This window comes from Marmota flaviventris, chromosome 10 (assembly GCF_047511675.1).
Source record: "Marmota flaviventris isolate mMarFla1 chromosome 10, mMarFla1.hap1, whole genome shotgun sequence".
Taxonomy (NCBI): Eukaryota; Metazoa; Chordata; class Mammalia; order Rodentia; family Sciuridae; genus Marmota; species Marmota flaviventris.
In genome coordinates, this window is record NC_092507.1 from 106,329,320 (window position 1) to 106,347,640 (window position 18,321).

The 18,321-nt window shown below is 42.1% G+C and overlaps 1 long non-coding RNA gene across 1 annotated transcript in view; it reads left to right on the forward strand.

Moving 5' to 3' along the window:
- The first annotated feature begins 809 nt into the window (after window positions 1-809).
- The window catches only part of LOC139707477 (uncharacterized), a 66,935-nt gene continuing 49,423 nt past the window's right edge, over window positions 810-18,321 (forward strand). Inside the window, exons 1-2 of the long non-coding RNA XR_011709039.1 lie at window positions 810-922; window positions 5,527-5,657. This is a non-coding gene — a long non-coding RNA (uncharacterized lncRNA). The remainder of the gene's footprint in view (window positions 923-5,526; window positions 5,658-18,321) is intronic.

Below are 18,321 nucleotides of genomic sequence, written 5' to 3' on the forward strand. Positions count from 1 at the left end.
TTTAAACAAATCACCCCTAAAACTCAGCTCTTTTCATTATGGCAGGGGTTCAATTTGCATTAAAGTGTCATCCTTGGGCACTGAATGCATCTCCTTAGTCAGCAGCTGGTACAAAGAAACAGGACTTCATTGGTTCCAGAAACTGTCTCCAGAGTGTTTGGCTAAGGAAATGCTGGTGCTTTCAGGTTCCTCTCATATCCACTTAATAACAAAACATCCCATTGGCGCCTGGGGGGTGGGTGAGATGATATAAAAATAGCTCTGTGAGTCCCTGTTCTGGGGCTCGGGGTGATTGTGACTGTAGGAGCCCACATTCACACACTGCCCTTAGCCTCTGTCTCCTGATGTGGTTTCTATCCCCAGAAGTGAATAGGATCAGGGACAGTGACCAGTCTGGAGATGCAGCTGCTCTGTGCTTCAGTTTACTGTGCGCCGTGCAGGAAATGGAAAGCATGCATTAGTGCTGAGAAAGTGTGACTAAAGCCCTCTGGTAGGTCTGAGGGTGGGGGCTGACTTCCAGGTATTCCAGTGTTTAATGACAGACTACCCTGATTCTCTTTGTTCTTTCTGTCCCAAATATGCAATGGAAAATTTTGTCACCATCTGGGCACACTGGAGCCTCAGGGGGAGCCTCTGTGTGGCAGCACAGGGAGTGGCCCTCAGGATAGAGACTTTGGTGAGCTTTCCTAGGTTTTTGGTCTTCCCGTCCCTGGCCCAATAACAATGACTCAGCGACAGAGAAAGTGGAGTCATTTCTGAAACCCAGACATGCTGCTGCGGGGGCTCCTAGTTAGTGGTCAATCCAGGCGGTAGCTGGCAGGAGCTGGGCAGGAGCCATCTGTGTGGCTAGGTGGGCGGGCAAGCCCTAGAGGAAGGGGCTTTGGAAAGTGACGGCCACAGTGGAAGAAACCCTCAGTGTGAGGTGAGTGTGCACACATACACGTGCTGATTTTTCCCTCAAAACCGGGGTTTCCAGGCTGTGCTCTGCTGTCTGTTCAATTCGAGGCAGGCATCTAATAGATTGCTCCTGGGACAGGAAGCCCTCCTTTTGGGTGTTTGCAGACAAAATGTCTGCTAGCATCTGGAGCCACGAGCCAGAGATGCCAACATCTTTTGGCTGGGCGAGTGGCTTTGTGAACTGTGGAATTGCAGGCCATAAAAGGAGAACTTATGAACAAACAAGGAAACCTGTCTCTGTTCTGCAACATGAAACAAAAAATATATTTTCAACATGAAACCCTCACAGCTGCTGTTTTCTGGTCAACCAGTCAAATTTAACTTAAGGGCTATCATTCCATATCTTTCTACACTGGGTCTATATTGCAGTTGCCTACCATCCCACCCCCCCATCAACTCCTCTAGCAAGTTCCTTTCGTAGTTCTCATCTTGCATACATCCTATTACACTCAGTGTTTGGGATGTTTAGATGTTTATATCACCAGCGTGGCTTTATGGAAAGAGTTTGAATTTTAGAGCCAGACAGAAGCAAATTTGAATCAGCTTTTCAGGGGCTGTGTGAACTGGTATACTTGACTTTTCCTAGAATGGTTATCCTTCTCTGAAAGATAGAGCCTTTCCTATTTCCAGTCATAGTGAAGATTAAGTAGGGCAATGCCCGTGATTCCAACGTGGATTCCAACGTGGTATGCCGCTTGGCAGAGGGTAGGCCTTGGACTCCGTTAATGGCCATCTTTCTCTCTAACTCCAACCAGACTCTCATTCCTTAAAGGCAACACTATATCTTATTCGTTTGTCTATCAGTCTGCTCTCTGAATACATAACCCATTGCCTTGTGCACAGCAGGTAGTCAAACAGTGAGTGAATTCAGTTGAAGTGGAGTGAGAAAAGAGGTAGGAGAAAAGAACATTTAATCGATCCAGTCCCTATTGCAAGTGGGGTTCAAGACTAGTAGCATCAATATCACCAGAGAATTAAGAATGCAGAACCTCGGGTCCTACCCTGGACCTCTGAAGCACAATCTGCATTTTGGCCTGACGCCACTTGCATGTTAAAGTTTGAGAAGTTCTGATCTAGGATACGGTATCAATAACTATGTATTAAATAAAGAAAGAAAAGGAGTAAGATTAGGAAGTGAGCAGAGAAATTTATTAAGACGTCACTGGTTTTATTTAGAGGGAAACATCTATTAAAAAGCACATATATTGCTGAGAATTCTGGATCCAATAGCAGCTTGACTCCTATTCCACAGACCCTGTCCCTGGCTCTGATTCCAAGGCACAGACATTGACTCACAAATGAGGGCTCTCCTTGGAGCCCCTGCATCCTCTTCCCTGTTCCTGTGCTCTGCAGGTGACTGTGTTGCTTCTGCTGGCCATGTCCTTCCCCAGCCCTGTTTGAGACTCAGGGTCCTTCCTACGGGGTCATGTCCCAGGGCATCCTCAGTCACTAGCTGTCTGTCTGCGAGTGCCCGTGTGGGATCATGCTCAACTCTCCACAGAACAAGCATTGTTCTTGTTTGGATCACTGCCCTCAGTTCAGGTTCATAAAAAAAAACAACAAAAAAAAAAAAACACGCCTAAGAGAATTTGGCTCTCTCACTCTCCCGTCAGGTTCAGGTGCACGAACCTCTGCTTCCCGGGAAGACAGAGCATCTCTTTGTGTCTCTCGGTCCTTCCCACTGGTACAGGCTGCGTGTCCTCTTCCTTTGCCTGGCAAATTGGTCAGTTACTTGTGGTCTAAACCTCACTGTTGTCTATGGAACTTGTCTTGCAATGGTACTGGGGACAAAGTTATAAGCACTTGTCAATTCTGTCTCTAAAACAAGTCCTTCTCCTGTTCCCACCTTGATGGCTACCACCTGTCTGTGAGCCACCCTCTCTTACCTGTTCAACAGCCACACCTTCCAACTGCATCCCTGTAAGCTATTTATTTTCCTCACATCTGTTCAAAGATGTATTTTTTTTTCATAAAACATGAATTGGATTGTGGTTTATTTATTTTTTTCCTGCTTAAAGCTCTTTGATGTCTTCTACTGCTCATAGAATAAAATCCAAACTCCCAGTGGCCTCCAGGACCTCAGTGATGGGTCCCTGCTGGCTCTGGTCCCTTTTTACCTCTTCCCTGTCTAGTGTGCTCTGGGTACACTGGTCTCCAGATTCTCACACCTACCCAGCCCCTTCCCATCTCCTCTGAGGCATACCCTCCTCAGACAGGCCTCCCTGACACTCTGGCTACACCTGAAAGTGCCTTTCTACAGTCTCCATCCACACTGATCTCTCCTCTGGGCTTCCTCCCTTGGCAGATGGACCTCCATAAAGACTTCCTAACCTGCTCCAGCCCAGAGTCATCTTCTGTCATAGAATCTGCCATTGTCATACCCCAAATCTCTTACTCCGTTGAAATGGTTTACCGCCTCCTCACCCCACCCCCACATGTACCCACTCCTTGTTCTTTCTGCACTGGCCATCACTGCTTCTGCCCCAGAGGTGGTAAGGAATAGTGGCTAAGGATGCTAGCTCTGGAGTCAGATGCTGGGGTTGGAGTCTCAGCTCTGTCAGTTACTCATTGGGCAGGTGATTTAACCTCTTTCTGCCTCAGTTTTCTTATGTGTTAAGTCAGGGCATTAACAGAAACATCCTTACATGGTTACTATGAGAATGAAATGGGTTAAAATATAAAAAAATATGTAGAACAGGGCTGGACACATATTAAGTCCCTTATAAGGACTCTATGAGATATTACTGTCGTGTAAGTGAGGAAGAAACAAGGGACCAAAGAAATGATCTTGCACTGTGAGATTCTTGTGGAACTGAGTTTTCAACCCAGATTTCCTGCAGACTCGGGGCCTTCCCACTTTACCATGGCCACGAAAGGCTTCTTTGGAGTCATATTTTCCCTGATGGCCACTAAGTCCTGCTCTTATTTTGGAATTAAGTCTTTTGGTATTTACCTCACTTTAGTCTCACCTCTCCTGTTCTCTTTCATCATATTTTCCTACCTCTCCCTATGCCCCGGAACAGCCGAAGCATCTTAGCCTCTGGGTCTTGCTCATGACCCCCACTGTTTCCGGCCTTCCGTAGAAGAAGGATCACCTGGCACAGGTTAGCAGGCGTTTCTCTTGGAAATTCTGATTTAGAAGGCCTGGACCAGGTGAACTTGTCTTTGGGAAAGTCTGGGAGTCACGGTCCAGGGCCTGCTCATATTCCTCCGTCTCACAAAATCTCCATGGTGCCCCCTGTGCTCAGGATTCATCTCATGTCTTTGACAATAGTGACAACTCTTGTTCTGTTACTCTATGTGCATCTGGGACCCTCTGCAATCTGCAGCTTTTCTCTTGAAACAATAGGAAGTTCTCTAGAGTAGGCAGCAAGTATTTTTTTTCTCACACTGGAGAACCTCAATAAAATGTTTGGTTGAAATATTACTTTTTTTCCTCTTATTATATTCATTTTGGGTAAACATTCAAATCATTTCACCTGAACACCATCAAACAGCCATGAGGAAGGTGCTTAGAAATCGTTTAGGTAAAAGGGGCATGCTAATTTGCAATTAGGCACGTGTTATATGCTCAAGAGTTTGATGAAGATATAGGATAAATGCAACTATATCTGGTGTTGGGAATGAACTTGCTACTCTTCAAAAGAGGAGATACTTGGACAGAGACAGGCTGTGTGTCTTGTCTGAAGAACTTTTCCAATTCCTGGATGCTCCATGAATTATGTGTGTGACCTCGGGTGAGATGTGTCAGCACACCAGGCCTCGGCTTTTGTCTTCTAACAAGAGGGTGCGGTCTCAATCTTGCTAGGCAGTTGAGGTTAAGTGAGATATTGTGTATGGAATCTTTTTTTTTTTTATAAACTGTGAAGTGCTGTGTCCATGGCATGAGTGACTCTTTGTGATCCTTCTAGTGAGTTTTCCAGTTCACCTGCGTTTCAGTGATCCCTCACAGCTTTTACATGAGTCATATGACTAGAGTTGAAAAGCAGTGCTAGGAAGCCCAGAAATCTACTTCCCAGAAAAAGTCCTAAAAAACTTTCATTCTAAGACAATGGGGACCAGTGACTCAAAGCAGCCCCAGGGGAGCAGCCAGCTCAGACAAAAGGTTTTGAAGAGACTCCTCATGTCCCAGAGTGTCTTCTTGGATGGGTGTGCCAGATAATAGGAGCAGACCTATTCTAAGATTTGGTCTGTCTCAGGGAGAAATTAAAAAATTGGACCTGTATTGGGTGGATGGTTAACATCAGTGACAATAGAACAGATTTTCCAGATGATGATGCTTAAAATCTCAACAACAACAAAATGATAAAGGAGGCAACAGGAGACTGTTGTCCTGCAAATAAACTCTTTCCAAAATCATGTTTTTCGAATTTGATAGGAATACATCGCAGGCAGCAGTTAGCAGAGGTCTATACCTTTGGCAGGGATGGGCTAGTTCATGTGAGAAGAAAACGACAGATTTTAGAAATCTGTACAAACACCAATAGAAATAACCTTGTAGCTTGTTGCAATGTATCCACATCATTACAGATTTTGCCCCGAACATCTCTCTTTTAAATTTGACTCCAGGAAATAGATTTGGAACCTGATCAATCCCATCCTGGACGCTGCCATCCTCTCAGAATTATAAACATAAGATTATTACAGCACATTTCCTGCATGTGCCTTCCATGTGGCTCTGGTCTCCACCTCGCAATGTAGTAAGTAAACACTCCCCAAGAGCAATTCTGCTGTGTCGCCCATATGGCATGGTCCTTTGTGGTGGGGGCTGGGAGCACGGGCTCGGCATGTGCACATTGCAGCCCAGCCTGGGGAAGTGTGTGATGTGACACTTGAGGGAGGGTGCCAGGAAAGCCTTTCGGTGGCAGAGAAGTCACCCTTCATCATCGCATGCATGCTTGGTTGGCATGTAGAAACTTACAAAGGAAGATTGGAAATATTTTTTCTCTCTTTTTAAAAAAATCCATTCCAATCTGTCCCATTCTTGAAAAAACCACAATCCCCCACTCCCCCCCCGCAGTGTCTAAGTCCTTTAGTTTTAAAAAACAGCTACCCCTTGCTTCTGTGGGTCTGTTTTAAGCAGCAATTAATTTCAGGGTAATTGAGTTCAGGGCTGAGGCTTTCATTAATGTATTAGGACTTCCGGCCCCTGTGGTTTGACACCATTTAAATGCACAAATTGTTAACTTTATGAATTTTCAACAATTTTCTTCTCTCTTTCAAATCTCATATGCAACTCATTTCCCAAGGAACTGACCAAGGACCTCTGACCTCTTGCCTCAATTGCTTAAAGGCCTCCAGTTCTTTTCCTTGGTCTTCTACTCTAGATAATAGAAGGTAAACTGAACTTCAAAGGGCAGCCGGCCAGATGTCTTCTTTCCCCCACAAGAGACTGACTTCCTTTCCTTTGTCTACACGGTATATGAATTCAGGTATCTGTTTCCCCTGGATCCGGGCTGCTCCCCGTGCTGCGCCCAGATGCCTGGGTGAGGGGCTGTAGCTTGTGTATTTTGCTGGTCCTGATGCTGCAGCTGCAGGGATTTGACAAAGTTTCTTGTTAGTTGTGCTGCTCTGGGATGACTGTGGGTGGTGTGCACACTTGTGCTTCTGTGCAGGTGTGTGTGTGTGTCCTCCATCAACACCAGCACACCCTAGACCTGCACTGTCCAAATATGGTGACCACAGTCCCCAGGTCAGGTAGCTGTTGAGCACTTGGAATGTGGCTAGTCTGAACTGAGATGCTCTGTAAGTGTAAAATACACCACCAGAGTTCAAAGACTTAGTATGAAGACTAGAATGTAAAGTAGTTCAATGTTTTTATGTTGATCACATGTTGGATGTATTGGGTTAAACAAAATACTAATTTCACCTCTTTCCCTTTACTTTTTAAAAATGTGGCTCCTGGAAAATGTAAAATTACATATGTGGTTCGTCTTGTATTTCTACTGGATCATGTGTATGCAGATTGGTGACAGAGGCCATAAGTCACTGAGCAGTCACAGGCTCCCACACACTTGCTCTGGTGTCTTCCAACCTTCAGACGTCTATAATGAGTGAGTAGTTGGGCTTCCGTAAATCATGTTGCATAATGTGGAGCTCAAGGACACTCTGTGTGTCTTTAGGATCCCACCTCAGGCAAGTCTCCTGTGCATATCCTCATGGACAGAAGAGAGAGACTTGTGCCATGGGTCTGTGGCTAAAAGTAGGCTGTTGGTGACTGACACATGGTTGATGGCTCACAGTTCTGGATGGTGTCCAATCATTTTCTTCCAAGTCTGGGCTGGTTACTTTGACTTCGACAATTTTAGGAAGCGGTTTAATGGGAAAAGACTTTAAAGATGATCTGGCTGTATCTTCATTTTACAAAATAGGGCACTAGTGGTATGGTGCTGGAGGAAGGTGATTATAAACTTAGACTTAGTTTCAAGTTCAAATCCTAGTTCTGGTACTTCTTAGCCAGCAGAGCTTGGATAGGTCTGTTGAATTTTCTCACACTCAGTTTAGTTTTCTATTAAGTTAAAACTATGACATCTCTGTCATTAAATTGTTCTAAGAATGCAAGAAGAAAATAAATGGAAATCACTCAGCCTGTGCCCTGGCAAAAGTGAGTACTTGAAAAATAGTCATTACTATTATCATTATTAGGTAATTCTTGGGAATTCCTGCAGCCGATTAGTGGCTGAGGTGGGGTTTTGAGTCCAGATCTCTGCTTCCTATTCTGATGTTCTTGTTTTATCCGAGAGACTGGGCTGGCACAGCTTGTCACACATGAAGTTGAAGACTAGGACTCAGAGATGAATTGCCCAAAGCTCTGTTATGTGTTCCTGCAAGCTGCCTGGCCTGCCTATAGCACTACACGCCCCATTCTGTACTGCAGTGATCCATTCACTTGTCTGTCTCCCTGGCATTGTATGAACCTTGAGGGCAGAGTCTGTATCTCGTTCATTATCATGACCCTTCCATTTTTTCAACAGTATGCTGAAGACCTGTCATGTGCCAGACTCTTGAGATGCACCAGGGAACCTCAACAGATCAGATACTTAAGTTCTGGCCAGGGGAGATGGGCGCCATACTGGAAGGTTGTGTGGGTTTCAATTTATGCTCCGTCCATCCCTGCAATCCTGGAGCCACGGGTGCCTCCTCCACCATCCCTGCCACTCCTGAAGGCCCAAGGACCCATAGCAGGGACTGCTTCTGGTCCCTCCTATGGCTCACAGGCAGCCCCATCACCTCCAGCCTGCTGCCTGTGTTTCATAGCTCTCATCACCACCTTCCTCCCTCTGAGGCTTCCCTGTGCCACGCAGGTGAGGGAGCGTGTGCCAACCCATGTTCTTTCTCATCATCTGGAAGTGTGAGGGTACCACACCCTTAGGGCATGTTTTGACCAATGGAGGACAGATGCTGAAGGATCCATTGCTTTCTCTTCCTCCTCTAGGCAGACTGAAGATGCATTAGCTTCATGCAGTTTTTCTGAAGTTGTCTGGTGGGATAGCGCCATTGACTTGTTCCAAAGCTATGGTCATTTGGAAATGGCTCCCTTACATTTCCTTTTCCCTCCACCCCTTCCTTATTGGTTCTCTCATTTCTGCGTCTCTAGAATGGCATCCTTCCCAGATGCATTTTCTAAGGAACTGGGCCAAGGCAGCAGGGGATATGTGAAATGCAAAAGAAAAAGGCAGAGCTGGCTGGGAAGGCATGGAGGTTCTGCGGGAGAGTCACAATCGCCAACAGCACTGTCAGCGAGAGCCTTGCTGAGGAGGAGGAGTTTAAATGAAGACTTAAGGTGCGGGAGTTAGCCATTCCAGGGAGAGAGCCTTCCTGGTGGGTTGGAGGGAGATAAGCAAGGAGACCATGGTGGCTTTGTAGGAGAGGAGGTTAGAGAGGTGGTGGTGGGGGGCACATTTAGGTCTTGTAGGTCACTGTGAGGATTTGAACCATAGGAGCACATAGGAGCACATACACAGCACATAGGAGGTCCTCATTTGGTGTCGGTTGACTTAAAATATGACAAGCAGTTGATGTTCCACAGATCTCCTGCAGCCCCCCACCACTCCCGAGAGGCACCCTGCTGCAGAGCCCCTAGCCCTGTAGAGGGCCAGAGCTGGACTTTTACATTTCTAGCCAAGAGTTGGAAACAGATGGAAACAAAATGCCAGCATTAATCCAAAAGGCATGTGGGAGAAAGATCAAATGGGAGAGGAGGATGAATGTGTTTTCAGCGGGACTGTGAGTTTCTTTCAGGACCAGATTTGTGGGAAGTCAGCCGAACCAGCCTCGTTCCTCATGGCAGAAAATGGGTTCCGCCTGGAGCCTGCAGGTGGGAAAAGTACATCCATCTTTCCCACAGCATGGCGGTGAGGGTCCGGCAAGTCTTGTGAGCTTTGACTTATTGGAAATGGACGTAACAATGTCTGCCATTTTTGGTTCTGTGAAATCCCCTTGGCAAGATCCTTCCGGGTTGGAGTTCTGTGGATCACACTTCTTAGGTCCTTGGTGCAGTGACTGCTGGCTCCTTCTGTCATAAGGGTCGATTGAGGACAGGAGGAGCATCAGGAATAAAAACTAATGGCATGTACCTTTTTCCTAGGGACTTCTCTTCTTGCCCTTGACCCCTTGATTATCTATCTATCTATCTATCTATCTATCTATCTACCTACCTACCTCCCTCCTTCATGGGGTTTTGCCCATTTCCCGGATGTGCAATGGAGACCACAAGGAGGTCCAGCTGATCAAGTGGCCTGGTCCCAGTGTCATCTGGCTTTTTCAGTAGTCAGAGAGAATATAATGGCCAGGCTATCTATTTCTTTTGTTTTATAATTATATTTTTCAAATATTTTCATTAGCATGATATAGTTCATAGAAACGCAGGAAACAGTATTTTAAAATTTAGTTAATATAAAAGCAATGTACAACCCCATTACTACATTCTCAGTTATAGAAGGCTGGGATAGTCCATTACTCAACAACTTACTATGAGCCAGGAAAGCATCCACAAAATCCAAAGAAATATGGAAAATAGTTTTTTTTCCATCAACTTCAGTGCAATATCCCATGCTGTACAGAACCTACAGGAATGTTGGACGGGAAGAAGCCCCTCGACACTAGATGATCCACCCCAGCTCCTCATCTGTCATGAGATCCTTTTTTTAAACCAGGGATGACAAGTCACACTCCACAGACCAAATCCAGTCTGTGGCTTATTTTTATATTCAAGCTAAGAAGGATTTTTATATTTTTAACCGATCTGAAAAAAGTGGAAAAGAATAATATTTCGTGACATGTAAACATTTTATGAAAGTCAAACCTCAGCGTGCATAAATACAGTTTTACTGAAACTTAGGTGTGGTCATTTATTTATGTATCATGTGTGACTGCTGTCCTTCCACCCTGGTACAGTTGAGTGGTTGAGACGCCGACTGAATGCTCCTCAAAGACTAAGATATTTGCCATGTGACCTTTCACAGAGAAAGTCTGTCATCCTGTTCTAACCCTTAGAGCAGCCATCAAATGTCCAGGTTGGTAAGGAAACTTCTCATTTGGGGGCTCTCTTTCCCCACTCCTTTGACCCCTTTACCGGTCATTTCAGCACTTTTCTCTCGCCTTCCTCCATCTTGCCTTTCCTTCTCTCTTTCTTGGCACAGCTCGTCAATCACTTCTGCCCATCCCTATAAGGCAGGGAGTGGGGCTGGAGGTGAGGGATGAGCCAGGAGCAGAGCAAAGGGGGCGTCCCTCCAGGGCATGGGGTCATCATCATGAGACCACCAGATGTTCCATGCCAGCAGGAACAACTCTGTCTTCTATTTTTCTGGATTTCAATGTAGGAGAATTTCTGAATCATTTTCTACTTTGAGCTGGTTGTCGTCTGTGTCTAGTTGCAGGAAACGAGGGGGTTTGGTGGAGAAAATCTAACCTGTCCTGCCATAGATGCTGTCCCCCTGCCAGGGGTGACAATATATAATGTGGAGGGTATGTCAAAGGTCACACTCGACTGTCAACCCCTCCACTTCTGTAGACAGAGCCCAAATATGACGGCTTCTTTGGCTTTGGGAGTTCCACTCCCCCTGTGTGGGATCTGCCCCTCATCTCCCCTCTGTCCTCTTCTTTAATGGGCTCTCATGGCCTACCTCCACCAGGAAGCTTTCCCAAGCTGTGTCTGTAGCAAGTTCTCTTCCGGTTTAATTATTTCCTTTCTGTTCCTCACTAGACTCTAGGGATCATTAGAGATGGTCCTGCCATCTGGTTCCCATCTTCCTCCTCTCCACCCCAGGATTGTCATCCTGCTCCTGATTCAGCTTTCGCCTGAACTCTTAGAGTGTCCCTTAATAGCAGTTGGGCTCCTCCCATTCAAATCCTTCCTCTACAGGGCTCCAAGGGTTTTGTCTGGCATGCAAATGTGGATACTTTCACTCCTGACTGCTCAGCTTCAAATCCTTCCTCGTTCTGGGATAAGGTGGACAAAAACTCCTATGAGTTGGTTGCTACCTGCCTCTCCAACCTCACTGAGGCCTTGCTTCAGATTCTATGTTCTGGCAAAACAGAACTTGTGATTGTGGTTCTCTAATATATTATCTGGGATGCTTTACTCGGTTCCACCTGGTCCTTTATTCTAACTTGCTCTTGCTTATACTGAAGCCTCAGCCCGGGACCACTGGCTCCAGAAATTCTTCCCAATCTTTCCTTCTCTTGCCTCACTCAGGTGGATGAGGTGTATCCTTATCTACACTCCCATAGGCCTAAGTTTATGGTTACACTCGCCCCACTCTATTGTGTTTAATCTGTTTCCATGATTGTTTCTTCCCCACTGAGCATAGTAAGAGTCCTATTTAGCTTTATACCACTAGTTCTTCTTCTTCTTTTTAAAAAAAAATTTTTTTTTGTTTTAGTTGTTGATGGACCTTTATTTATTTATTAACTTATATGTGGTGCTGAGAATCAAACTCAGTGCCTTACACAATGCTAGGCAAGCACTCTACCACTAAACCACAACCTCAGCCCACTAGTTCTTCTTTTAGTTTCTGGTATATAGGAGGTACTTAATAAATGTTTATTGAGGATGTATACAGACTGATGATAAATCCCTTTAAGGTAAGGTAGAATTTTTTACACATTTATATCCCTAGGACTTGGCTCAATTCTTTTCATTGCTGTTGATCAAGATGATTCCGGGTTACTTTTCTTTGTTTCAAAAATGCCACTGCAGACTCGTGGTCAAACCCATGCCTCACAGCAGGTCCAGCAATGCCTGCCTGCCGCCAACACGTTCCTCCTGGTTCATACTCTATAATAATAATGATGATAAAAATAATTACTGGCAGAGTGGTTGCTATGGGTACTAGGTGTCTAACACATAATTGCTAATTCCCAATACAATCCTGCAAAGTTCACATTATTGTCAACCAAAGAAACTGAGGCACAGACACATTAAGTAGCTTCCCCCAAATCAAACAGATAGTCATTGCACAATGGTGATCTGAATCCGGGTCTGTTTGACTTGGAAGGCTTCATCTTTCTGTGCTATTTTTTTTTCCTAGCTGTAATTATATTTTAGCAATACATACAAAACTCTAAAGTGACACAGTTTATGGCTTAGAAAAAAGAAGGAAAGAAAGAAAAAAGGGAAAGTGCAGCCACAACCCTTCCCCCTGGAAAAAAATACAAAAAAACAGCTGTTTAAGTTTGCCCATGCTCTCCTCCTGTGCCCGCCCATGTGTGTGTCAACTGGACAGTACACATGCCGTTGGTGTTCTGTTCCCTCTTTCCTCTCCACCCCTGCAGCATTACATCAAAAGCATTTTCCAATGTCTGGTCATGGTCTTCATAAATGTAATTTTAATGACTTGTACTTCATTTCTGATCTCTGTGTTAATAATAAGACTCTCCCAGCTCCATTGGTCCCCTGTCCCGTCCCCTTTGGAGTCACTGCTCTCTAAGTGCATCTGGCCCTTATTGAAGGCAGCTGTGAAGAGAGTGCTGGACTTGGTGCCAGAAAAGTTGGATGGAGTCCCAGATTTGACAGTAACTAGTTGTGTGACCTTGGGCAAGTCAGGTTCATTTGATCTCGAGCTCCTCCCTAGCCTGTGAGCCCCTTTAGGGCAGGGATTGTTGTGCTTCTCCTTTGTAGCCTTGCGTCTGTCACAGAGTATGAGATCAATACACGTTTGATAAAAGTTCTCGGGTTTCTCTCTGTAAAATAGGATCAATAAGCCTATTCCACAAAGATATGGTAATTAAACCAGTCTTTATACATACACGCAAACATACATTTAACACACACACCCACACCCACACACACACACTCTGCAGTTGTAAATCGTTATATAAGTTGGTCTAACGATTATAATTGCTGGGTTTATACAATTTATATAAAAGTCTATTCGATTATCTGGAAGAACAGCAAGACTCCTAACTGAATATTACATCTTTCATCCAGATGTTTGGCATCCTGTAGGTACAGTAGACCACAGACACAAAGGAATCATCATTCAATGTTTATGTTGAGCTGTCTGTATTTCTTCATCCTGATGTTGTCTGCCTTGACAACAGAGACTCATATGCTTAACTTGCTGGGTACAACACCATGCTCAGCCAGGACCTTAATAAGTGCACTTTGGTGTGATTAAAATGAGGAATGTGGAATGTTAAAAGTTCAGGTCCAAGAAACATAGTAGTTTGCAAGAACTCATTCTAGTGGTTGCAGTCCTTTGCCTGGGGGGCAGAAACTGCTGGAATTGGTTGGGTTTATCCAGAAGGACACAGATCCACAGTGTAGAAGTTTTTTCATTCTTCCCCAGGTATAAGGACAATGACCTTACACAAACAAAAGGAAATAGTCCAGAGGCTTGTGAAACAATTCCTATCTCTTGTCTCTTTATAATGATCTCTTTTTTCACTACAAAGTCCTAAGAGCCAATTTTCCCTCATCATCTACATAATATCAGCATTGTAATTCTCAGATTAGCAAAGATTAAGTTGTTTTCAGGGCTGGTTGATTCAAAATACCAGAAACATATTGGTTTGGTTATGCATAACACTCAGAGAGAAGATGAAAATTCAAAATAACTATGTACTCAGACAGACTGAACTTAAAGATCAAAGAATAATCAGAGATAAATCATAGGTATTTCAAAAGGTACCTCTTCTGCTTAAGTGGAAAAATGAACCGGGCTTAAATGGGACAGTAAAAATGTTTTCATGAGTGTTAGAAAATGAAATTGTTTATAAAATCACCCTCTCTTTCTCATGGAAAGTCTTCCAGGTATGTAATTTGAAAATACTGTTTAATCTGACTGGGGTAGATTAAAAGCAATGTAAGTGTGTGCTTCTAGTAATGATAGAGCAACTTGCATCATAATAACTTTCCTACAAGTAACAGTGATGCACTTTGAATGAAATAACCATTTAAAGACACCGAAGAGTGACCAAAAGAAAGCAGAAATTGGACGGATGTCAACCTATGAAATAGGGCAACTGAATAGGATTTATACACATGAGCATACATCCCAGGGTGCATGGTGCAGGATGACTGGGGCTCAAGCAGAAAGCTCCAGTCTTTGTTATGAAGTATCAAAAGACAGGGTTTGGGGCTGCCTAAGTGGCTGCAAATTAGGGAGAAAATCATTAGAAAAGTCTCAGAGGGGGGCCCAAATTTTTCATGTATATATTTTACCCAACTATTGGCTAATTATTGACTTATAAAACTGTGGGAGAAATTCCAGAACCAGGTGGAAAACAATAGTTGGAAAAATGAAGACACTAAGCATATATTTCAGTTGCTGCCAACTCAGGGGCAACAGACATTGGTACTTGAATCCAGCCAAGTTACTAGTCTTCCAGAAGACTTTTTTTCAGAGGAAAATAACATTCTATAGATAGTTTGTAATGTATTACTACAATTTTTATGCAATGAAAAAATCACTAGATACAAAAAGAGATGTTAAAGTGTGACTTATAGACAAGAGAAAATAAAAGAGCTAATAGAAACAGATTTTGTGGGATGGCTCAGATGTCAAAATGGTCAAACAAGAACTTTTAAAGCAGCAATTATAAATATACTCAAGGACGTAAAGGAAAATGGGGACTCTCAGCAAAGAGATGCAAACTCTAAAAGAAAAAGAGTATCAAGTGGAAATTCTAGAACTAAAAAGTACTATATTTGATTGAAAAATTCAGTGAACAAAATTAATAGAAGATTGAAGGTGGCAAAGGAAAGGATCACTAAATTGAATATAGATCAATATAAATTGTCCAATGTGAATAACAGAAAGAAAACAGGTCAAAGAAAAATTAATAGAAAATATCAAGCCGTCTAACATATGTGTACTCACAGACCGCTTGGAGAGGAGAGAAAGAATGGCAGAAAAAAAATCAAAGAAATAACCACAAATTGATGAAAGAATATAACCTTATCATCAAGCAGGATCAAACATATGAGGGATTTTGGGAAATAAAAGACAAGAGGTTACAGTGCTGAGATTCAAAATCCACAAGTGCTGCAATTCTCTGTAATCCTAGAGATCTATATTCAGTGAAAAATGCACTTCAAAAATGGAGGCAAAATAAAGATATTCTTAGATAAAGAAAAGTTGAGAGAAATCAATCCAGTAAACATGACTATAATAAATCATAAAAGCATTCTTCAGACCAAAGATTTAGATATAGAAAAAAATTAAGGGATCTCAAAGTCCTAAATATGCAAGGAATATAAATATTTTTCTCTCAATTTCTTTAAACAAAAACCCTTCAATTTCAGCCATGATGGAGTAACAGGGAATTACCTTCCCTCCATAAACAACTAGAAAACTGAACAAACATATGAAAGCATGTTTTCAACAATGGATAACAGGTGCGTGAGCCTGGGATCCCTGAGAGAAGGGAAATATCAGAGGTCAAATCTGTGAGCTCTGGCTCTCGGCTTGCAGCCACATTCTAAACCAAAGCATAATGTAATAGTCTTGGCAGGTGATGATATAGAGTTCAGTTCAGGAAGGCCCAGATAAGTAGAAGTTGTGCAAGTTAAATAGAAAAAGAGAACCAGAAATTTAGGCAGATGTTCAGTTGAGTCTTGTACATATGTAAAGTTCTAAAAAGGCAGGCAAAGGAAGACTGTGGAGCTACCAACTGAACAATGATGAGTGTTCACACAGCTTTGGGAGATAATTGTGTTCTAACCAGCAAGATAGAGAGTCCATATTAATCACCCTGAGCACAAAAAAGAAATTCCTGCAGGGTCATATCTTATGAGTAAGATGATAATGTCTCTCAAAAAAGGCCTATTCTAGACTCACACAAACGAAATGCTTATAAACAAGTTGTGAAATAATCAAGATCATCTGAACAACTTCCTACAAAAATAAAGCATAATCCTCTATTTTAAAAAGTTAAAGATTGAGACAACATACAATTAATAATATCTAATAAGCAAGTAAATAATTTTTAGACACAACACAAAGAAGGAAAATGTGACCAATGATGAGAAGTAAAGTCAGTCAATAGGAATGAGCCTCAAGTTGAAAACAATAATGGAAATTAACAAACATGCAAAAACAGTTCTTACAAATATGTCCAAGCATTTCAAGGAAACATAGTAATGGAAAAATAGTACAAAAAAGAACCACCTGTTCTTTTAAAATGGAAAAAGATATGAAATGATGAAATGAAAGTTCACTGGATGAAATTAACAAAAGGTGAAACACAGCAAGAGGACACATCAGTGAACTTGAAGCCACGTATTATAAATGAATCAGTCTGAAGCAGAGAAGGAAAAGAAAAACAAAGAACTTTATGATAGGTGCCTTTATGATAGGTGGAACAACATCAGTTTACTGAAAAATAAATATAAAGATGATACATTTGTACTCAATCATATCAATAATTATATTAGATGTAAGTGGCACAAATATTTCAATTATAAAGCAGAGATGATGGGACTGAATAAGAATGCAAGACTTGAGCATATGCTGTCTGAAAGGGACACACCTAAAATAAATCAATTAACAGTTAAAGAATATAATAAAATAATAGATGCTATAGATCACCCACACATTGCTGATGGGAAAGGAAAATGGTATAGCCACTCTGAAAAAAGGGCATGGCAGCTTTTTATAAAACCACACAATCTAATGAATCCACATGGCTAACAAAATGCTCAATAAAGGAAAGATAAAATTCCCCCCTTGACATGGTAAGCCAGACAAATATGTTCATCTTTACTACTTCTTTACAATATTTTTTCTGGAGGCCACAGGTGGTAGAATATTGTGTATAAAAAATCCTAAAGAAATCTACCAAAAAGTTGCTAAAGATAGTGAGTTTAGTATAAGATAAAAATAATAATATGTAAAAATTAATTGCAATTTTATATACTAGCAGCTAAATTGGAAAATGAAGTAAAAACATTACTATTTACAGTTATATAATTTTTAAATATTTAGGGATAAATAACAATTATGGGCCAGATTTGTACAATGAAGACTAAAAATATGGCTCAGTGAGATGAAAAAAGATCTAAATAAATTTAGAAATAAACCATCCTCCTGGATTGGAAATCTCAAGGTTGTTAAAGTTGCAATTCTCCCAACATCTATCTGTAGATATAATGAAATTCTAATAATTCCAACATATATATATATATATATATATATATATATATATATATATATATATATATATATAATTTTTAAGTTTTTGATGGACATTTATTTTATTTATTTACTTGTATGTGGTGCTGAGGATTGAACTCAGTGTCTCACACGTGCCAGGCAAGTGCTCTACCACTGAGATAGAGCCCCAGCCCCTCTTTTTTAATTTATATATGACAGTGGAGTGCATTACAATTCTTATTACACACATAGAGCACAATTTTTCATATCTCTGTTTGTATACAAAGTATATTCACACCATTTTGTGTCTTCATACATGTACTCTGGATAATAATGAGCATCACATTCCACCATCATTTCTTACCCCATGCCCCTTCCCATCCCCTCCAACCCCTCTGCCCTATTTAGAGTTTGTCTATTCCTCCCATGGTCCCTCTACCTATCCCACTATGTATCAGCCTCCTTTATATCAGCATTTGTTTTTTGGGGATTGGCTAACTTCACTTAGCCTTGTCTTCTCTAACTCCATCCATTTAACTGCAAATGACATGATTTTATTCTCTTTTATTGCTGAGTACAATTCCATTGTGTATATATGCTACATTTAAAAAATCCATTCATCTATTGGAGGGCATCTAGGTTGGTTCCACAGTTTAGCTATTGTGAATTGTGCTGCTATGAACATTGATGTGGCTGTGTCCCTGTAGTATGTTGTTTTTAAGTTCTTTTGAGTTTAGACCGAGGAGAGGGATAGCTGGGTCAAATG